Genomic DNA, 24,254 nt, shown 5'->3' with positions numbered 1-24,254 from the left:
ATTTAGTGACCTCTTTCTGCACCACCTCCTTCATGGTTGGATTTAGCCGCCTTTGTGGTTGAACCACTGGTTTGGCATTATCCTCCAATAGGATCTTGTGCATGCATCTTGATGGGCTAATGCCCTTAAGATTACTTATGGACCACCCAAGAGCTGTCTTGTGTGTCCTTAGCACTTGAATCAGTGCTTCCTCTTCCTGTGGATTTAAAGCAGAGCTTATGATCACTGGAAAAGTGTCACCCTCTCCCAGAAATGCATACTTCAGGGATGGTGGTAGTGGTTTGAGCTCAGGTTTGGGAGGTTTATCCTCTTCCTGAGGGATTTTCAAAAATTCTTTTATTTCCTTTGGTTCTTCCTGATCAGGCTGAACATCCTTGAAGATGTCCTCTAGCTCTGATTCTAGGCTTTCACCCATATTGATCTCTTCCACCAAAGAGTCAATAATGTCAGCGCTCATGTAGTCATTTGGTGTGTTTGGATGCTGCATAGCTTTTACAGCATTCAACTTGAACTCATCCTCATTGACTCTCAGGGTTACTTCCCCTTTTTGTACATCAATAAAAGTTCGTCCAGTTGCTAGGAAAGGTCTTCCTAGGATGAGAGTTGCACTCTTGTGCTCCTCCATTTCCAGCACTACAAAGTCAGTTGGAAAGGCGAATGGCCCAACCTTGACAATCATGTCCTCAATTATGCCTGATGGATATTTAATGGAGCCATCAGCAAGTTGGAGACATATCCGGGTTAGTTTGACTTCTTCAGTCAACCCAAGCTTTCTGATAGTGGATGCAGGTATTAGATTGATACTTGCTCCAAGGTCACACAGGGCTGTCTTGGTGCAAGCACCTTCTAATGTGCATGGTATCATAAAGCTTCCTAGATCTTGGAGCTTTTCTGGTAAGCTCTTCAGAATGACTGCACTGCATTCTTCAGTGAGAAACACTTTTAGTTTCTTTCCAATCCTTCTTATGACTTAAGATCTCTTTCATGAACTTAGCATAGGAAGGTATTTGCTCAAGTGCCTCTGCAAACAGAATCTTTATTTCAAGAGTCCTTAGATAGTCTGCAAAGCGGGCAAATTGCTTATCCTGTTCTGCTTGGCGGAGTTTCTGAGGATAAGGCATCTTGGCTTTATATTCTTCAACCTTAGTTGCTGCAGGTTTATTCCTTACAGAGGTGGTTGGAAAAGCCTTTTTAGAGGGGTTACTCTCAGCACTCTCAGGTGTCTGATTCCCCATTGGCGTTTAACGCCAGCTTTTCCCCCTTTTCTAGCATTTGAACGCCAGAACTGGGCAAGGAATGGGCGTTTAACGCCAGCTTTTCCCCTTTTTCTGGCGTTTGAACGTCAGGAGTATTCCTCTCTGGGCTCTTACTGTCCTCAGAGGGATTTAGGGCAGTGGTTTGGTTATCCTCTGTCAATTGTTCCTTTCTTGGCTTTTTGCTACTTTGAGCAGTGTTATTCAATGTCTTCCCACTCCTCAGTTGAACTGCTTGGCATTCTTCTGTTATCTGTTTATATAACTGCTGTTTTGTCTGATTCAACTGTGATTCTATGTTCTTGTTGGCAATTTTAGTTTCTTGGAGCATCTCTTTAAATTCTACCAACTGTTTTGTCATCAGGAGTAATTGCTGATTAAGCTCAACAATCTGTTCTTGAGGATTAGGATCAGTAGCGACTGCCATAGCTTCTTCTTTTGTAAAGGGCTCACTGCTAGAGTATAAATGTTGATTTCTAGCAACAGTGTCTATGAGTTCTTGAGCCTCTTCAATCGTCTTCCTCATGTGTATAGATCCACCAGCTGAGTGGTCTAGAGACATCTGAGCTTTTTTTGTAAGCCCATAGTAGAAGATGTCTAACTGTACCCACTCTGAAAACATTTCAGAGGGGCATTTTCTTAGCATACCTCTATACCTCTCCCAGGCATTATAAAGGGATTCATTATCCTCTTGTTTAAAGCCTTGGATGTTCAGCCTTAGCTGTGTCATCCTTTTTGGAGGGTAAAATTGATTCAGGAATTTGTCTAATAACTGTCTCCATGTTTTTATGCTTGCTGTGGGTTGGTTATTCAACCACCTCTTAGCTTGATCTTTTACAGCAAATAGAAACAGTAATAATCTATAGACATCCTGATCCACCTCTTTATCACGTACTGTGTCAGCAATTTGTAAGAATTATGCCAGAAACTCAGTAGGTTCTTCCTGTGGAAGACCGGAATACTGGTAATTTTGTTGTACCATGATAATGAGTTGAGGGTTTAGCTCAAAGCTGCTTGCTTTAATGGGAGGTATACAGATGCTACTCCCATATGCAGCTGTAATGGGGTTAGCATATGACCCCAGAGTCCTTCTGGACTGCTCAATTCCACTTAGGTCCATGATGGAGAAAGGGAATATGATATGGATTCACAAGTAAAGTAAATTTTTTTTATTGAAGGTGACCGAAAAAAAATAAAATAAAATAAATGGAAAATAAAATAAAATTTTGAAAATTAAAAGAAAATAAGATCAAAGCAAATTGAAAACTGAATCAATTAGTCAATTAAAAAGATTTTGGAATTAGCAATAGAAAAGATATGATTTTTGAAATGAGGAAAGAGAAAAACAACAAAATGACACCAAACTTAAAATTTTTAGAAAATCAAACACAAATTTTCGAGAACTTGAAGGAAAACACAAAGAAGACACCAAACTTAGAATTTTTAAGGATTAAGAAAGGACTAAGGACATGCAAATTCGAAAAAATAAAAGAAAACAAAAGCATGCAATTGACACCAAACTTAAAATATGAAACTAAACTCAAATAAAAGACTCTAAACCAACAAAAATAAAACAGTCATAATCTAAGCAACAAGATAAACCGTCAGTTGTCCAAACTCGAACAATCCCCAGCAACGGCGCCAAAAACTTGGTGCACGAAATTGCAATCACACTTTTGCAATTCTGCACAACTAACCAGCAAGTGCACTGGGTCGTCCAAGTAATACCTTACATGAGTAAGGGTCGATCCTACGGAGATTGTCGGCTTGAAACAAGCTATGGTTATCTTGTAACTCTTAGTCAGGATATCAATAATTCTCAAGTTTAATTGTGATGAGTAAAAGAACATGAAATAAATACTTGTTTTGCAGTAATGGAGAACAGGCTGAGGTCTTGGAGATGCTCTATCTTCTGAATCCCTGCTTTCCTACTATCTTCTTCTTCAAGCACGCAAGGCTCCTTCCATGGCAAGCTATATGTAGGGTTTCACCGTTGTCAATGGCTACCTCCCATCCTCTCAGTGAAAATGTTCAACGCGCTCTGTCACAGCACGGCTATTCATCTGTTGGTTCTCAATCAGGTCGGAATAGAATCCAGTGATTCTTTTGCGTCTGTCACTAACGCCCAGCCTTCAGGAGTTTGAAGCTTGTCACAGTCATTCAATCCTTGAATCCTACTCAGAATACCACAGACAAGGTTTAGACCTTCCGGATTCTCTTGAATGCCGCCATCAATTCTAGCTTATACCACGAAGATTCTGATTAAGGAATCCAAGAGATATCTACTCAATCTAAGGTAGAACGGAGGTGGTTGTCAGGCACACGTTCATGGGTGAGAATGTTGATGAGTGTCACGGATCATCACATTCATCAAGTTTAGGAACAAGTGATATCTTGGAATAGAAGCAAGCGTGATTGAATGAAAAATAGTAGTAATTGCGCTAATCCATCAAGACACAGCAGAGCTCCTTACCCCCAACCATGGGGTTTAGAGACTCATGCCGTAGAAGATACAATAAGAAACTTGTAAAGTGTCATGAGGTACAGATACAATATCAAAAGGTCCTATTAATAGTGAACTAGTAACCTAGGGTATACAGAAATGAGTAAATGACATAAAAATCCACTTCCGGGGTCCACTTGGTGTGTTCTTGGGCTGAGCATTGAAGCTTTCATGTGTAGAAAATTTTTCTGGAGTTAAATGCCAGCTTTTATGCCAGTTTGGGCGTTTAACTCCAATTTTTGTGCCAGTTCCGGCGTTAAACGCCGGGAATTCTGAAGCTGATTTGCAACGCCGGTTTGGGCCATCAAATCTCAGGCAAAGTATAAACTATTATACATTTCTAGAAAGCCCAGGATGTCTACTTTCCAACGCAATTGAGAGCGTGCCAATTGGGCTTCTGTAGCCCTAGAAAATCCACTTCGAGTGCAGGGAGGTCAGAATCCAACAGCATTTGCAGTCCTTTTTAGCCTCTAAATCAGATTTTTGCTCAGATCCCTCAATTTCAGCCAGAAAATACCTGAAATCACAGAAAAATACACAAACTCATAGTAAAGCCCAGAAAAGTGAATTTTAACTAAAAACTAATAAAAATGTAATAAAAACTAACTAAAATATACTAAAAACATACTAAAAACAATGCCAAAAAGTGTATAAATTATCCGCTCATCAAAGAGCACCCACATCCATTAATCCAAGAGCAACATGATCCCAATGATACTATTGACATGGAACAAGAGAGAGAGGATCATCTTCGCGAATTCATACTTCATAAGGAGCAAGAGGAGGCACTAAAGGTGAAGGTAGAAGAGACCTTTACAGATGAAGGAGTAGTTGAAGTGAGTCATCATAGAAAAGAAGCCATCAAGGAGGAATACGATTTCATACTTAAACACCTGGATCAAACGATAAATCGATTACCTTTCCGACGTTAAGACATTCAAGGAACCCCATGGCTTCATGTGGAGAATCTACTGAAGAACGTGGCATGAAGGAGAAGTCAGACACTCCAGTGGACAGTGAACAGCACGATTTGGTGTTGGAACAATTGGAAGAAACTACGCCTGCCATTGAAGAGGAAGAATTGGTCGAAGACTTAGGAGATGCTGAACCTCTATGGGAAAGTCAAGTTGTAGAACCTCCTTCAAAGACGTTTGAAACTGATGTTGTGGAAGGTATACAACTTCCAAGGCGACTCATAATTGAAGACTTTGAAAGGGACGATCAAGAGATGGATTCAATCATTAATGAATTCTTATCTACATTTGAATCCTCTCCCATTGGACTTGACATGGAGATTAAAGAAGAAGAAGCACAACCTCCCATGCCCTTGGTGAACAATGAAGAAGAAATTGAATCAAAAGAAAGCTACCAAGAGGAAGAGGTTGATATTGAAGAAGCTTGCAAAGAGGTGGAAGATGTCAAAGAAGAGCACAAGGGAGTGGAGATTGCACGTTCATTAGAAACATCTCCCCTTCTTTTTCTTTTTCTTTATTTTTTTCTTTTAATTGGTGTTGGAAATTTATTTGGGTCATTATTTTGCTTGTGGATTGTTAAGAAATTGTTTGACAATTATATATTATTCTTTTAAGGGTGCTTGCATGTTGAATTTAATACTTTCCATACCTTATTTAATCTGCATGCTTTGTGTTTGTGAAAAAGCCCGTATGGCATTGTGCATTCTTCATTATTCTATTCCTCTACTCTAATGCCTGTTTTTCACAAAACCCTTTCCACTCTTTTATTAATTGAATATAATTGTCAATACAAACGTTATTGTTAGTTTCTCACGACTAATAATACATTAAGGCTTTTAATGCTTGATTTACGCTACTCATGCCTTTGCAAGCATGCCAATAAACATCTTGCATTTAATTGCCTCAATTTATCATGCCCTGTTTTCATTGTTGTCCTAATTTCATGGAGTCGCGACCATGAGTTAATGACTTTCTTCCTTACTTTGGCATGATTATCACTCATACTGCCCTCCTCTCTGCTCTATCCTTTTGACCTCATGTCCCTTTCTCTTCTCCCTTTTCAGGATGGCCACCAGGAAGGGTAAAGAGAAAGACTATACCAAGAGCACCCGTTGAGGAACCACAACCCCCGCCCACCTGTACAGCTTTGCATGCACCGAGGACGGTGCAATCTTTAAGTGTGGGGAGGTCGATACCGATCTCTGTGGGTTAGTCACCTTCTTCTCAACACTAATTTTTATTTTTCATTGTTGCATTTGCATGTTTGATTGCATGTTTGTTTGATTTTGCGCATATATTACCATTACTTGGTTGAAGTAATATTTTCTTTTTCAAGAAACTTTTTATAGCATTTCACTAATTTGAATTAAAATTTTTATTGAACTTGTTTGAAGAAATCTTATTTTGGAACATGGTTTAAAGCTCGAACACACAAAACCAGTGAGATTTTGAGCCTATTTGATTGGTTGCATTCTATCAACCAATATTTTATTTTTGGTGTGTATTTTTCTCTCTAAAATTGTGATCTTTGTCTTGCTTAATTCTATATTTCCATTATTTGATGTATGCATGCACTTATATGATTGAGGCCTTGTTTCACTAAGCTTACATACCCATATGGCCTTACCCTTCCATTATCCTTTGCAAACCAATTTGAGCCTATTTTACCCATTTGTTCTTTACTTTAGCTCATTATTAACTCTAAGCGAAAAACAATAATGTCTTTAATTTGAATCCTTGGTTAGCTTAGACTAGTAAAAGTGCTAATGATTTAAGTGTGGGGAAGTTGGACTTGAAAATATTTGGTTTGAGTAATTGGGTGTTGTATATTTTAGTGAAAATGTGCAAAATAATAGTTGAGCACATATTATTGCATTCAATACTTTAATCATATGCATTGAGAAGAATAAAAGAAAAATAATAATAAAAAAAGTGAAAAAGAAAAGAAGAAAAGCAAATAATAAAAGGGGACAAAATGCCCCAAAATAAGTGTTGGTATCAATGCATATGTACTGAACTCAAATTTAGGATGCATGAATATGTGGAAAACACAGTTAATGGGAAGTTAGATTTTGTATTTTAATTAAATGGATTGTCTTAAGTTAGGTGGAAAGTTTATGTTAATTAAGGATTCAAATTTTTGTCCACTTGGCCAAATACAATCCTACTTTGACCCTAACCCCATTACAACCCTTAAAAGACCTCTTGATTTGTGTATTGGTGCATTAAGTTTTTGTTGATTGTTAGATGAAGAGCAAGTTATAGAAAGCAAGATTATTAGTGAATTGAGAGAATTGACCCTAGACACTTGAGAGTTAGAATGATATACACTACCAGTAAGGGTTCAGCGCTTAATTCTATGTTCCCTACTTTCATGAGCCATCTTCTTCTTGCAAGTTATTTGTATTGTATTTTGTGATTTGAATTAGTGAAATCCAGTTCATATTTATTCTTGAAGGATTTATTTACTTTTTCACCAAGTAGGTAGAATCATTTTAGCATGTAGTTGCATTCACATTCATGGGTTGCATTGCATGAGTCCTGCTTTTCCCTACTCATTTATTTTGTCTCCTTAAGCTTAGCATGAGGACATGCTAATGATTAAGTGTGGGGAGGTTGATAAACTACTATTTTATGGTTTATATTGCATTAATTGAGTGGTTTTATCAAGCTTCTTACCCACTTATTCATATGATTTGCATGATTTTACAATTCCTTCCTAGTTTAGTTCTATGATTGAAAACATGCTTCTTTGGTCTTAATTTAGCTAATCTTAATCCTCTCTTATTACCATTCGATGCCTTGATCTGTGTGTTAAGTGTTTCAGGCTTCATAGGGCAGGAATGGCTTAGAGAATAAAGAGGAAGCGTGCAAAAAATGGAAGGAGTACAAGGAATTGAGGAGATGACCAGCGAGAAGTCACGCGGTCGCATGGCTCACACGACCGCGCGAAATGGAAGAAATCAGAGTGACGCGTTCGCATGCCTGACGCGACCGTGCGGATTGGAAGCTGTACGAACCACGCGAATGCGTGGACGACGCGCACGCGTGGTACGAAAAACGCTGAGTGATGCGATCGTGTGGACGAGGCGGCTGCGTGACGTGCGCGATCTGCAGGATTACAAAAGTCACTGGCAGAGATTCTGGGCCGCATTTCAACCTAGTTTTCGGCCCAAAAACACAGATTAAAGTCAGAGAACATGCAGAGACTCAAGAGACGACTCATAATTCACTTTTCATAATTTAGATGTAGTTTTAGAGAGAGAGAGAGAGAGGCTCTCTCCTCTCTCTTAGGATTTAGGATTAGGATTCCTCTTAAAGGATTTAGAATTTCTCTTAGTCATTAGGATTGTTTCTTCATACCAGGTTCAATAATTTATGTTTCTCTTCTACTTTTATTTACTCTGATGCTTTTATTTGTATCTGATTTATGTTGCCCAATTGGCTTATGAACTTTTCATGTTAGGATTTTCTTTATTTGATATAAATTGAGATATTTTAGACTTATATGTTATGGATGCTTTGGCTTTATCCAAATTATTTTCATTCAAGTAGATTTTCTTCCATTTTGGCCTTGGTTGATTAATTGGTAACTCTTGAGTTGTCAAACTCATTGTTGACTGAAAATTGGAATTCTTCAAAAATTAAATCGAGTTCCAATAACTCTAGCCTTTTCCAAGGAAAGACTAGGACCTGAGGAATCAAAATTATTTTATCCACTTGACTTACCTTCATAGTTAGAGGTTGACTTAGTGGGAGAAAAAAATCCAATTCTCATCACAATTGATAAGGATAATTGGGATAGGACTTTCAGTTTTTATACCTTGCCAAGAGTTTTGTTAGTTATTAATTTATTAATTCCCTGCAACTTATTTCTGTTATTCAGGCCTTTTTCAAAACCCCGAATTATACCTTTGCATAACCAATAATAATTCATACTTCCCTGCAATTCCTTGAGAAGACGATCCGAGGTTTAAATACTTCAGTTATCAATTTCAAGGGGGTTTGTTACTTGTGACAACCAAAACGTTTGTAAGAAAGGACTTTTGTTGGTTTAGAAGCTATACTTACAACGGGAATTTATTCTGAATTCTAGACCACGCAAAAGTTTTCTCTTCATTGCGCCTCTTGGATTCCCAGTTTCTTCATCACAGATAGAGACATCAGATTTATGCTTGATCCAAGATCACACAGTGTTTTCTCCAATGGTATAGGAATCAGGAAGCTTCCAGGGTCTGGAATCTTCTTGGATAGCTTTCTTTGAATTAGTGCATTGCACTCGTTGGTCAAGACCATAGTTTCATCTTCCTTCAAGACCTTCTTTTCCGTGAGTAGGCTTTTCATGAAGGCCATATAAGGAGGCATCTTTTCCAACACCTTAGCAAAAGGAATATTGATGAGTAACTTTTTAAAGATTTCTAAGAACTGATTGAACTGCTCATCCTTGGTCTCCTCTTAAAGCTTTTGAGGTTATGGTATTTCAGGCTCCTGTGCCACCAATGGGATGTTTAACAATGTGCTTCTGATCTTTTCTTGAGCCTTTTCTTCTTTTATTTCCTCAACAACATGCATCTCCTTAGGCTCGGCCTCTTTGGCCATGGTAAGGGCTTTACACTCTTTTTTTGGATTTACCTCTATGTCACCAGAAAGAGTGTTATGAGGTCTCTCAGGTATCCTTTTACTCAACTGACCCATTTGTTCTTCCATGTTCTGAATTGAAGCTCTTGTCTCTTGTATAAAGCTATGAGTGGTCTTGAAAAGTTCAGAAACAAGTGTGGCTAATTTAGAAGTGTCTTGGCTCTGGGTGGGTCCTTGTTGCTGCTAAGAGGGCTGGAACTGCCGGTTGTTGAACCTGTTCTGATTAGAGCCACCTTAGTTATTGTTGAAGTTCTGTTGGGGCTTCTGTGGTTACTCTCTCCATCCAAAATTAGGGTGATTCCTCCATCCCTGATTAAAAGCATTCGAATATGGGTCATTGTTAGCATTACAGAAAGAGTTTCCCATGTAATTAATTGCTCAATAGTGGGTTGAGCACAGCCACTAGCGTTCCCTTGGTTGTAGCTTCCCTTCATGTCATAGGATGTATCTTGAGTATTGATGGATGAGACATGCATCCCGCACAAGTGTTGAGAGATCATACTAATCTATTGGGACAAGATCTTGTTCTAAGCCAGGATGGTATCCAGTGTGTCCACCTCCATGACTCCTTTCTTCTAAGAATCTTGATGAATCCATATTTGATGATAAATTTTGGATTGATTCGAGTGGATTTCATCATATAAACCCACATTAATTCACCTGAATAGCATGCTTTTGTGTTTTCTCTCCTAAATTATGCTTGATTGTGAAAACATGCTATTTTGTGCCTAATTTAATCAATTTCACTCCACTTTCATTCCGTTCGATGCCATGATGAATTTAATGAGTGATTTCAGGTATAATAGGTTGGAACGGCTTGATAAGAGTGGAAGAGAAGCATGCAACTGGGAGAAAACATGAAGAAAACAAAGGAGAAGCAAATAGCCAAGTGTGCCTACACACAACTCCTGTGTGTACGCACAAGTACAGAAATAAGCAAGTGTGCCTATGCACAACTCCTGTGCGTAGGCACAGGAGGAAAAATCAGCAAGTGTGCGTATGCACAGGTCCCTGCGTGTGACTTCATTAAAATGTCACGTGGCTCACAAATTTGGGGCTTTTTGGCCCAATTTTGAGTGTGCTAAAGCTGATTTTGGATGCTATATGAAGGGGACAACATCACATATCAAAGCATTAGCTTAGGGAGCTCACTTTTAGTTAGAAAAACACATTAGGTGTAGGACTAGTGAAGATTAGAGAATTCTCTCTTAAGGTTTACTTAATTTTCATTGTCTCATTTTATAGTTAAATTTTGCTCTTGGATTTTGCTATCTCATTGTAAGTACTCTTTAATTTCCTCTTTAATTTCACTACTCTTGTTACATTTCCTTATATTTCAAGTTACTTTGTTAATATATGCAATTTTGGTTTCTTGAAGTTTTGGTTGTTGAATTTAATGTTTTATGATTTTTACTTGTTTGATTGCATGTTTATAGTTAATTTTGTGAATAGGTTGGTCATAGTTTTCATTTTCCTTTGCAATTTCTCATGTTTTAGTTGTATGCCCACCAAGTGTTTGTGAAAATACCTCTTGGTAATTTTGAGTAGATTTTCACACTTTGGCTTGGGAAATGAGTTCCTAGGATACTAGAGTCATAATGTCTAACATTTAGTGGTAATTCTTGGGTAGTTAGTTAACTCTTGTTTCCATTGACGCTAGCTTTTTACCAATTAACTTGATAAGTTAGCTAGGACTTATGGATTAAGGTCAATTATTCTTGCTTGACTTACTCCTCGATGTTAGGGGGTTAATGAAGCGAGATTGACTCATCATAGTTGACATAGTTGTGGTTATGACGATGATAGGATTCCGTAATCTTCATTCTGAAGTCAAGGCTATTTTATACATATCTTCGCATTTTCACTAGTTTTGATCTTATTTCCCTTTTTAATTGCATTAATTACTTTTTGATCATTTCTTAGTTCTTTTAATCATTCATTTTTTGATTTGAAAACCCCTTTTCCTCACAACCAAGATTGTGACACCCTTATTTGCCTTGTCCGAGGGAGATAACCCAACGTTTAATTACTCTCGGTTATTATCATTTTGAAATTAAACTTTGATTGATGGTCGATTGTCGGGTTGGGACAATACTTGTAGCGCCAATCTTATTTTGAGCAAATTCCTAGCCCGCTCTAGGCCATTATCAAGTTTTTTGTGCCGTTGTCGGGGAATGCAAATAGTGTTATGTTTTTGGTTGTTGTAAATATGTTAATAGTGTAAATAGTTACTTTTTGGTTACTTGCTTGTTTTACCTTATATGTAGGTGTTTGTTTTTCTTGTTTATTCATGTCTTTTGCTTTTATTTTCTACTTTCTCTATGAGTTATCCCCCTTGTTGCTTGGAGCTTGGTTGTGAGTATTTTATAGGGTATGATGACTTCAAATTGGGATTACATCATGGAGTGGGAGAATCAATTAAGGGAGAAACCATATGCGTATAAGCATCACTCATGGAAACCACCTTCCCCATACTACAACGAGCCAAAACCTCCCTTATGTGCATACCAAACCCAAAGATATGAAAGATACCCCATACACAATCCTCAACCATCAACCCTTCAAGCACCACACCATCCACCTCCATGGAATCAAAATATTTTTACACCTTGCCACCAACCATATGAACCATCACCTCTATATACACCACCCCAATACCCTTACCCACATAATACACCTTCCAACTATACAACCTTCTCCCAACCATTGAATCTTCTTTTTCACCTAAATGTGAAGTTCTCCAACCCTTGCACCAAGAACAACAAGGGCTTCATGCTTTTCTCCAAGAGCGAGAAGAATTCTGGATGAAGCAAGGGGAGTTCATGTCCACCATAGCAGAAGTGGTGAACCACTTAGCCCTCCTACTGATGAGCGGATAATTTGTACGCTTTTTGGCATTGTTTTTAGTATGTTTTTAGTATCTTTTAGTTAGTTTTTATTATATTTTTATTAGTTTTTAGTTAAAATTCACTTTTCTGGACTTTACTATGAGTTTGTGTGTTTTTCTGTGATTTCAGGTATTTTCTGGCTGAAATTGAGGGACCTGAGCAAAAATCTGATCCAGAGACTCAAAAGGACTGCAGATGCTGTTGGATTCTGACCTCCCTGCACTCGAAGTGGATTTTCTGGAGCTACAGAAGCCCAATTGGCGCGCTCTCAACGGCGTTGGAAAGTAGACATCCTGGGCTTTCCAGTAATAAATGATAGTCCATACTTTGCCCAAGATTTGATGGCCCAAACCGGCGTTCAAAGTCACCTACAGAAATCCCAGCGTTAAACGCCGGAACTGGCACCTAAATGGGAGTTAAACACCCAAACTGGCATAAAAGCTGGCGTTTAACTCCAAGAAGAGTCTCTACACGAAAATGCTTCATTGCTCAGCCCAAGCACACACCAAGTGGGCCCGGAAGTGGATTTTTATGTCATTTACTCATCTCTGTACACCCTAGGCTACTAGTTCTCTATATATAGGACATTTTACTATTGTATTTTCATCTTGGTTCTTCTGGTTCCCTCTTTGGGGCCGAAACCAATGATCACTTTTGTTCTTATGTATTTTCAACGGTGGAGTTTCTACACACCATAGATTAAGGTGTGGAGCTCTGCTGTACCTCGAGTATTAATGCAATTACTATTGTTCTTCTATTCAATTCTGCTTGTTCTTTGTCCAAGATATCACTTGTTCTTCAACTTGATGAATGTGATGATCCGTGACACTCATCATCATTCTCACCTATGAACAAGGTGACTGACAACCATTCTTGTTCTACAAGCATATGAGGCTTAGTGAATATCTCTTGGATTTCTGATTGCATGATGCATGGTTGATCGCCTGACAACCGAGTGCTCGCCTGACAAACGAGCCAGCCATTCCGTGAGATCAGAGTCTTCGTGGTATAGGCAAGAACTGATGGCGGCATTCAAGAGAATCCGGAAGGTCTAACCTTGTCTGTGGTATTCTGAGTAGGATTCAATGATTGAATGACTGTGACGTGCTTCAAACTCCTGAGGGCGGGGCGTTAGTGACAGACGCAAAAGAATCACTGGATTCTATTCTGGCCTGATTGAGAACCGACAGATGGTTAGCCTATGCTGTGACAGAGCATCAGGGACGTATTTCCAATGAGAGGATGGGAGGTAGCCACTGACAATGGTGAAACCCTACATGAGCTTGCCATGGAAAGGAGTAGGAAGGATTGGATGAAGACAGTAGGAAAGCAGAGAGACGGAAGGGAAAGCATCTTCATACGCTTATCTGAAGCTCTCACCAATGATATACATAAGTATCTCTATCTTTATCTTTATGCTTTATTCATCATCTATACCCATTTGAGTCTGCCTGACTGAGATTTACAAGGTGACCATAGCTTGCATCATACCAACAATCTCCGTGGGATCGACCCTTACTCACGTAAGGTATTACTTGGACGACCCAGTGCACTTGCTGGTTAGTTGTGCGAAGTTGTAGTGATCACAATTTCGTGCACCAAGTTTTTGGCGCCGTTGCCGGGGATTGTTTGTGTATGGACAACTGACGGTTCATCTTGTTGCTTAGATTAGGTATTTTCTTCAGAGTTCCTAAGAATGAATTCTAGTGTTTCAAGGTGATGTTCTTATCATCACCAAGGCTGATTGATTCCCATCAATTTAGCTCTTGAATGCAATGTCCTGCTGAAGCTTAGCCGGCCATGTCTAATTCCTTTAGACTAAAGCTTTAGACTAACATTGCATGATTCCTGGAATTCTCATTAAGAATTTTGATACCTTTATTTTCCTTTTCACCAAATTTTCGAAAAATCCAAAAAAAATTACAAAATCATAAAATCCAAAAATATTTCTTGTTTGAGTCTAGAGTCTCATCTTAAGTTTAGTGTCAATTGCATGTTCTTACTGCATTCATGCATGTGTCTTCATTGATCTTCAAGTTGTTCTTGATGATTTCCTTGTTTTGATTTTTGAATTCTATTGACTTGAGTATTTTGTTGTTTCTCATATGCACTCTCATCTTGTTAGTGTCAATAGTATACAAACTGCTAAGTTTGGTGTCTTGCATGCATTGTTATTTGATTTTAGTTGCATTTTTTATTATTTCTCATTATTAAAAATCCAAAAATATTTTTAATTTGTGTCTTTTCAAGTCAATAATACAGAGAATTGAAGATTCAGAACATACAGCAGAGGAATTATACAGAAAAAGCTGAGCATTCGAAAATGCCCAGTGAAGAAGACAGACTGGCGTTTAAACGCCAGCCAGGGTGCCTGGCTGGGCGTTTAACGCCCAAAAGGGTATAGTTTTGGGCGTTAAACGCCAGAATGTGCACCATTCTGGGCGTTTAACGCCAGGATGGCAAATGGGGAAGATTTTGTTTTCAAAATCAATTTTTTTTCAAGTTTTCAAAGTTTTTCAAAATCAAATCTTTTTCAAATCATATCTTTTCAATCAAATGTTTTCAAAATCAATTTCTTTCCTTTTTCAAAGATACTTACTAACAATTAATGATTTGATTGAACATTTTTTGCCTTTTCTGTTGAGGAAGGTTTTATGTTTGAATCATATCTTTTCTTGTTAGGCAAGTCATTAATTTTTAAAAATCAAATCTTTTAAAAATTGTTTTCAAATCATATCTTTTCAATCATATCTTTTTAAAAACCATAACTTTTCAATCAAATCTTTTTAATCACATCTTTTTCAAATTAGTTTTCAATCAAATCTTTTTAATTTCTAATTTCAAAATCTTTTTCAAAAATCACTTTACTTCTTTCCCACTTGTGTTTTCGAAAATCAATTAGTATTTTTCAAAATGTTTTCAAAATCTTTTACTTAATTTTCGAAAATTACTTCCCTTCTTCTCACATCCTTCTATTTATGGACTAACACTATCCCTTAATGCAAAATTCGAACTCAATCTTCTTTGATAAAGTTCGAATTTTCTACCTCTGTCTTCCATTTTTCTTTTCCTCTGACACCTCAAGGAATCTCTATACTGTGACATAGAGGATTCCATATTTTCTTGTTCTCTTCTCCTTCATATGAGCAGGAACAAAGACAAAGGCATTCTTGTTGAAGCTGACCCTGAACCTGAAAGGACCTTGAAGCGAAAACTAAGAGAAGCTAAGGCACAACTCTCTGTTGAGGACCTGACCGAACTCTTCAAAGAAGAAGAACCCATGACAGCCGAAAACAACAACAATGCCAACAATGCAAGGAAGGTGCTGGGTGACTTTACTGCACCTACTCCCAATTTCTATGGGAGAAGCATCTCTATCCCTGCCATTGGAGCAAACAACTTTGAGCTTAAGCCTCAATTAGTTTCTCTAATGCAACAGAATTGCAAGTTCCATGGACTTCCAATGGAAGATCCTCATCAGTTTTTAGCTGAGTTCTTGCAAATCTGTGACACAGTCAAGACTAATGGGGTTGACCCTGAGGTCTACAGACTTATGCTATTCCCTTTTGCTGTAAGAGACAGAGCTAGGACTTGGTTGGACTCACAACCTAAAGAAAGTCTAGACTCTTGGGAAAAGCTAGTCAATGCCTTCTTGGCAAAGTTCTTTCCACCTCAAAAATTGAGTAAGCTTAGAGTGGAAGTCCAAACCTTCAGACAGAAGGATGGTGAATCCCTCTATGAAGCTTGGGAAAGATACAAATAATTGATCAGAAAATGTCCATCTGACATGCTTTCTGAATGGAGCATCATAGGTATTTTCTATGATGGTCTCTCTGAACTATCCAAGATGTCTTTGGATAGCTCTGCTGGAGGATCTCTTCATCTGAAGAAGACGCCTACAGAGGCTCAAGAGCTCATTGAAATGGTTGCAAATAACCAATTCATGTACACTTCTGAAAGAAATCCTGTAAACAATGGGACTGGTCAGAAGAAAGGAGTTCTTGAGATTGATACTCTGAATGCCATATTGGCTCAGAACAAGATATTGACTCAACAAGTCAATTTGATTTCTCAAAGTCTGTCTGGAATGAAAAATGCACCAAGCAGTACTAAGGAAGCTTCATCTGAAGAAGAAGCTTATGATCCTGAGAATCCTTCAATGGAAGAGGTGAATTACCTAGGAGAACCCTATGGAAACACCTATAATTCTTCATGGAGAAATCACCCAAATCTCTCATGGAAGAATCAAGAGAGACCTCAACAAGGTTTCAATAATAATGGTGGAAGAAACAGGTTTAACAATGGCAAACCTTTTCTATCATCTTCTCAGCAACAGACAGAGAATCCTAAGCAGAACCCCTCTGACTTAGCAACCATGGTTTCTGATCTAATTAAAACCACTCAAAGTTTCATGAATGAAACAAGGTCCTCCATTAGAAATTTGGAGGCACAAGTGGGACAGCTGAGCAATAAAATTACTGAACTCCCTCCAAGTACTCTTCCAAGCAATACAGAAGAAAATCCAAAAGGAGAGTGCAAAGCCATAACCATGGCCGAATCTAGAGAGGAAGGAGAGGAAGTGAACGCCACTGAGGAAGACCTCAATGGGCGTGCACTGACCTCCACTGAGTTCCCCAATGAGGAACCATGGGAATCTGAGGCTCAAACTGAGACCATAGAGATTCCATTGGACTTACTTCTGCCTTTCATGAGCTCTGATGAGTATTCTTCCTCTGAAGAGGATGAGTATGTCACTGAAGAGCAAGTTGCTAAATACCTTGGAGCAATCATGAAGCTAAATGACAAGTTATTTGGAAATGAGACTTGGGAGGATGAACCCCCTTTGCTCACCAAAGAACTGGATGACTTGTCTAGGCAGAAATTACCTCAAAAGAGACAAGATCCTGGGAAGTTCTCCCTACCTTGTACCATAGGCACCATGACCTTCAAGAAGGCTCTGTGTGACTTAGGGTCAAGTGTAAACCTCATGCCTCTCTCTGTAATGGAGAAGCTAGGGATCTTTGAGGTACAAGCTGCAAGAATCTCACTAGAGATGGCAGACAACTCAAGAAAACAAGCTCATGGACTTGTAGAGAATGTTTTGGTGAAGATTGAGGACCATTACATCCCTACTGATTTCATAGTCCTAGAGACTGGGAAGTGCATGGATGAATCCATCATCCTTGGCAGACCCTTCCTAGCCACAGCAAAGGCTGTGATTGATGTTGATGGAGGTGAACTGATCATTCAAGTGAATGAAAAAAAATCCTATGTGTTTAAGGCTCAAGGATATCCCTCTATCACCATGGAGAGGAAGCATGAAGAGCTTCTCTCAAATCAGAGTCAAACAGAGCCCCCACAGTCAAACTCTAAGTTTGGTGTTGGGAGGCCACAACCAAACTCTAAGTTTGGTGTTGAACCCCCACATTCAAACTCTAAGTTTGGTGTTGGGAGGTTCCAACATTGCTCTAAGTATCTGTGAGGCTCCATGAGAGCCCTCTGTCAAGCTACTGACATTAAAGAAGCGCTTGTTGGGAGGCAACCCAATGATTATATTTTATATATTTCTCTTTGTTATTTTATGTTTTTTGTAGGTTGATGATCATAAGAAGTCACAAAATCCATTGAAAAAGCAAAAACAGAATGAAAAACAGGAAGAAAAATAGCACACCCTGGAGGAAGAACTCACTGGCGTTTAAACGCCAGTGAGGCTAGCAGTTGGGCGTTTAACGCCCAGTCTGGCACCATTCTTGGCGTTTAACGCCAGAAAGGGGCACCAGACTGGCGTTAAACGCCAGAAAAGGGCAAGAACCTGGCGTTAAACGCCAGGAATGGGCACCAGCCCGGCGTTTAACGCTAGAAATGGCTCAAAACGTGATTTTTGATGCCATTTGGTGCAGGGATGACTTTTCCTTGACACCACAGGATCTGTGGACCCCACAGGATCCCCACCAACCCCACCACTCTCTCTCTCTTCTTCACCCATTCACCAATCACCTCAATACCTCTTCCCCAAAAAACCCCCACCTATCAAATCCCACTATCATCATCACTCCTTCATTTTCACACACCCTAAACACTACTTCTTCCCCTAATGGCCGAAACACAAAGCCATTCCCTTCTTCCTCATTTCTTCTTCTTCTACTCTCTTCTTTCTTCTTTTGCTCGAGGACGAGCAAACCTTTTAAGTTTGGTGTGGTAAAAGCATTGCTTTTTGTTTTTCCATAACCATTTATGGCATCCAAAGCCGGTTCAACTGAGAAGGCATGACCTCAAGCCCATCACTAAGAAAAGGATGGAGCAAACAAGAGACCCCTCTCATCAAGAGATTCCTGAGATACCTCAAGGGATGCACTTTCCTCCACAAGACTATTGGGAGCAAATCAACACCTCCCTAGGAGAATTGAGTTCCAACATGGGACAACTAAAGGTGGAGCATCAAGAACACTCCATCATCATTAGAGAAGATCAAAGAATCATGAGAGAGGAGCAACAAAGACAAGGAAGAGATATTGAGGAGCTCAAGAACTCCATAAGACCTTCAAGAGGAAGAACAAGCCGCCATCACTAAGGTGGACCCGTTCTTTAATCTCCTTGTTCTTTGCTTTTCTGATTTTCGAAAATTATGCTTTATACTTATCCATGTTTGTGTCTTATGATCATTAGTGTCTTAGTGTCTATGCCTTAAAGCTATGAATATGAATCCATCACCTTTCTTAAATGAAAACTGTTTTTATCACAAAAGAACAAGAAGTACATGATTTCAAATTCATCTTTAAAACTAGCTTAATTAGTTTGATGTGGTGGCAATGCTTTTGTTCTCTGAATGTATGCTTGAACAGTGCATATGTCTTTTGAATTTGTGGTTCATGAATGTTAAAAATTGTTGGCTCTTGAAAGAATGATGAAAAAGGAGACATGTTACTGAGGATCTGAAAAATCATAAAAATGATTCTTGAAGCAAGAAAAAGAAGTGAATACAAAAAAAAAAGAGAAGCAAGCGAAAAAAAGAAAAAAAAAACGAAAAAGGGGAGAAAAAGAAAAAGAAAGAAAAAGAAAAGAAATAAAGTTGTGATCCAAGGCAAAAAAAAAAAAAAGAGTGTACTTAAGAACCCTGGACACCTCTAATTGGGGACTCTAGCAAAGCTGAGTCACAATCTGAAAAGGTTCACCCAATTATGTGTCTGTGGCATGTATGTATCCGGTGGTAATACTGGAAGACAGAGTGCTTTGGGCCACAGCCAAGACTCAATAAGTAGCTGTGTTCAAGAATCATCATACTTAACTAGGAGAATCAATAACACTATCTGGATTCTGAGTTCCTAAAGAAGCCAATCATTCTGAATTTCAAAGGATAAAGTGAGATGCCAAAACTGTTTGGAGGCAAAAAGCTACTAGTCCCGCTCATCTAATTTGGAGCTAAGTTTCATTGATAATTTGGAGTCTATAGTATATTCTCTTCTTTTTATCCTATTTGATTTTCAGTTGCTTGGGGACAAGCAACAATTTAAGTTTGGTGTTGTGATGAGCGGATAATTTGTACGCTTTTTGGCAGTGTTTTTAGTATGTTTTTAGTATCTTTTAGTTAGTTTTTATTATATTTTTATTAGTTTTTAGTTAAAATTCACTTTTCTGGACTTTACTATGAGTTTGTGTGTTTTTCTGTGATTTCAGGTATTTTCTGGCTGAAATTGAGGGACCTGAGCAAAAATCTGATCCAGAGACTCAAAAGGACTGCAGATGCTGTTGGATTCTGACCTCCCTGCACTCGAAGTGGATTTTCTGGAGCTACAGAAGCCCAATTGGCGCGCTCTCAACGGTGTTGGAAAGTAGACATCCTGGGCTTTCCAGTAATAAATGATAGTCCATACTTTGCCCAAGATTTGATGGCCCAAACCGGCGTTCAAAGTCACCTACAGAAATCCCAGCGTTAAACGCCGGAACTGGCACCTAAATGGGAGTTAAACACCCAAACTGGCATAAAAGCTGGCGTTTAACTCCAAGAAGAGTCTCTACACGAAAATGCTTCATTGCTCAGCCCAAGCACACACCAAGTGGGCCCGGAAGTGGATTTTTATGTCATTTACTCATCTCTGTACACCCTAGGCTACTAGTTCTCTATATATAGGACATTTTACTATTGTATTTTCATCCTGGTTCTTCTGGTTCCCTCTTTGGGGCCGAAACCAATGATCACTTTTGTTCTTATGTATTTTCAACGGTGGAGTTTCTACACACCATAGATTAAGGTGTGGAGCTCTGCTGTACCTCGAGTATTAATGCAATTACTATTGTTCTTCTATTCAATTCTGCTTGTTCTTTGTCCAAGATATCACTTGTTCTTCAACTTGATGAATGTGATGATCCGTGACACTCATCATCATTCTCACTATGAACAAGGTGACTGACACCATTCTTGTTTACAAGCATATGAGGCTTAGTGAATATCTCTTGGATTTCTGATTGCATGATGCATGGTTGATCGCCTGACACCGAGTGCTCGCCTGACAAACGAGCCAGCCATTCCGTGAGATCAGAGTCTTCGTGGTATAGGCAAGAACTGATGGCGGCATTCAAGAGAATCCGGAAGGTCTAACCTTGTCTGTGGTATTCTGAGTAGGATTCAATGATTGAATGACTGTGACGTGCTTCAAACTCCTGAGGGCGGGGCGTTAGTGACAGACGCAAAAGAATCACTGGATTCTATTCCGGCCTGATTGAGAACCGACAGATGGTTAGCCTATGCTGTGACAGAGCATCAGGGACGTATTTCCAATGAGAGGATGGGAGGTAGCCACTGACAATGGTGAAACCCTACATGAGCTTGCCATGGAAAGGAGTAGGAAGGATTGGATGAAGACAGTAGGAAAGCAGAGAGACGGAAGGGAAAGCATCTTCATACGCTTATCTGAAGCTCTCACCAATGATATACATAAGTATCTCTATCTTTATCTTTATGCTTTATTCATCAGCTATACCCATTTGAGTCTGCCTGACTGAGATTTACAAGGTGACCATAGCTTGCTTCATACCAACAATCTCCGTGGGATCGACCCTTACTCACGTAAGGTATTACTTGGACGACCCAGTGCACTTGCTGGTTAGTTGTGCGAAGTTGTAGTGATCACAATTTCGTGCACCACCTACGCCCTTGCAATCAAGATATATCCCTTGAGAAATGTGGAGGCACGTCCAAGGAATGTAGTGAGGAGGAGAACATGGAGGCTAAAGGAGAAGAAATGGAGTTAAGGCTTGAGTCACAAGAGGAGGAAGGTAAAATGATCGAACCAGAAGAGGTAAATAGAGAATTGAGGGAGTTTGATCAAGAAGTGGATTCTATCATCAATGATTTTTTGTCCACCTTAGTCAATCCCCTCAATAATCTTGAGGAAGCTTCCCCCTTGGAGTTTAAGAGAGAAAGATAAGAGCTAGAAAAGAGTGGTGAGGAAGAGGTGGTCACCCAAGAAATGAAGGCATTCATGCAAGAGTCCAATAGGATGACTCTAATCCAAGGGCAAATTAAGTGGGTAACAATATCCTCAATGAGCTTCATTGGCCCACATCAATTTGCTATCTTAGAGACAGATCACCAACTTAAGGCTCTTCTTGGAGTGTTCAACAATGAAAGGTTGGATGTTGGTTGCCAATGGAATTCAAGGTATAAGTGGTGCAAGGTTCATTTAGGAGGATTTCGGGGTTTATTTGGGTACTTCAAGGGTGATTTGGGAGGCTATCCATCCAAGTGCAAGAGCAAGAATCAACAAGGGGATGACCAAGAGACTAGAGTGTGGGATTCAGGTATAAGTTTCAACAATTTACACTTGAGGATCCTAAGCACTAACTTGGAGTTGCCTAAGAGTTTGACGCGCTTAATTTAGGACCCCGGAGGCCCAATCAAGAGCAAACATGGGTGGCCACTCAAGGATGAGTGGAAGCATAAGCCACCTTGACACAAGCTTCACTCAACAAATCTAGCTTGAGGACTATAAACCAAAGTGTTAGGTGGGAGACACCCCACCATGGTAATATCCTTTTAACTCTTCTTTCTTTTAGTTTTTGGTTATTGAATTTTGTCTCTTTGATTAGCATAGTTTGATTAGATTCTAGGCTTAACTTAGTTGCATTTTAGTTTTGATAATGTGTTTTTGATGAATAATATGTTTTTAGGGTTTTAAAATGATTTGGGGCTTGAAAAAAAAACTGTTTTGGAAGTCATGTTGGTGCCTTATAGGCATTAAAATTTTTGTAGAAACAGGGCAGTGTGCATATGCACACACCTATGCCCACGCACACTTTCCCCAGATTTTGACAACTGTGCATAAGCATAGTCCTGTGCGTACGTGATGAGCGGATAATTTATATGCTTTTTGGCATTGTTTTTAGGTAGTTTTTAGTAAGTTTAAGCTACTTTTAGGGATGTTTTCATTAGTTTTTATGTTAAATTCACATTTCTGGACTTTACTATGAGTTTGTGTGTTTTTCTATGATTTCAGGTAATTTCTGGCTGAAATTGAGGGACTTGAGCAAAACTCTGAAAAAGGCTGACAAAAGGACTGCTGATGCTGTTGGAATCTGACCTCCCTGCACTCGAAATGGATTTTCTGGAGCTACAGAACTCCAAATGGCGCGCTCTCAACAGCGTTGGAAAGTAGACATCCAGAGCTTTCCAGCAATATATAATAGTTCATACTTTATTCGGAAATTGATGACGTAACTTGGCGTTGAACGCCAAGTACATGCTGCTGTCTGGAGTTAAACGCCAGAAACACGTCATGATCCGAAGTTGAACGCCCAAAACACGTCATAACTTGGAGTTCAACTCCAATAAAAGCCTCAGCTCGTGGATAGATCAAGCTCAGCCCAAATACACCAAGTGGGCCCCGAAAGTGGATTTATGCATCAATTACTTACTCATGTAAACCCTAGGAGCTAGTTTATTATAAATAGAACTTTTTACTATCATAATCTCATCCTGGATTGTATTTGAATCCTGTGATCACGTTTTCTGCACACCATAGATTAAGGGTGTGGAGCTGCTGTACCTCAAGTTTTAATGCAATTACTATTGTTTTCCATCCAATCATCTTCATTCTTATTCCAAGATATACGTTGCACTTCACTTTGATGAATGTGATGATCCGTGACACTCATCATCATTCTCACCTATGAACGCGCGGATTGACAACCACTTCCGTTCTACTTTAGGCCGGGCGCATATCTCAATGGATTCTACTCCAGCCTGATTGAGAACCGACAGATGATTAGTCGTGCCGTGACAGAGCATTTGGACCTTTTCACTGAGAGGATGGATGTAGCTATCAACAAGGGTGATGCCTCCAGACGATTAGCCGTGGAGTGACAGCGCATAGGACCATTTTCCCGAGAGGATTAAAAGTAGCCATTGATGATGGTGATGCCCTACAAACAGCTTGCCATGGAAAGGAGTAAGAAGGATTGGATGAAAGCAGTAGGAAAGCAGAGATTCAAGAGGAGCACAGCATCTTCATACGCTTATCTGAAATTCCCACTATTGAATTACATGAGTATTCCTATCCCTTTTCAATTATTTATTATTATTTTCGAAAACCCATAACTATTTAATCTGCCTATTTGACAAATACAAGGTCACCATAGTATGCTTCATACCAACAATCTCCGTGGGATCGACCCTTACTCACATAAGGTATTACTTGGACGACCCAGTGCACTTGTTGGTTAGTTGTGCGAAATTGTGGAAAAATTATATAGAAACCATGGTGTTGGCATCATGTTTTTGGCGCCATTACCAGGGAATGAACAAGCAATGAATATTAACACGTGAACAACAATTTCGTGCACCAAGTTTTTGGCGCCGTTGCCGGGGATTGTTCGAGTATGGACAACTGACGGTTCATCTTGTTGCTCAGATTAGGTAATTTTCTTTTTATTTTCTTTTCAAAAAGTTTTCAAAATTTTTCTTTTATTTTCTTTTTTCTAAAAGAATATTTTCAAAAAAATA

The 24,254-nt window shown here is 39.1% G+C and overlaps 1 non-coding gene across 1 annotated transcript; it reads right to left on the bottom strand.

Annotated features, from left to right (window-relative positions):
* Positions 1–15,941: 15,941 nt before the first annotated feature.
* Positions 15,942–16,045, bottom strand: LOC130978532 (small nucleolar RNA R71). Its single transcript, XR_009086158.1, has one exon. It is a non-coding gene; the product is annotated as a small nucleolar RNA R71 (small nucleolar RNA).
* Between the last annotated feature and the right edge of the window lie 8,209 nt (positions 16,046–24,254).

This window comes from Arachis stenosperma, chromosome 4 (assembly GCF_014773155.1).
Source record: "Arachis stenosperma cultivar V10309 chromosome 4, arast.V10309.gnm1.PFL2, whole genome shotgun sequence".
In the NCBI taxonomy this organism is placed as follows: Eukaryota; Viridiplantae; Streptophyta; class Magnoliopsida; order Fabales; family Fabaceae; genus Arachis; species Arachis stenosperma.
Note: the sequence above shows the minus strand (reverse complement) of the source record. Positions and strands in the feature narration are given on the sequence as shown.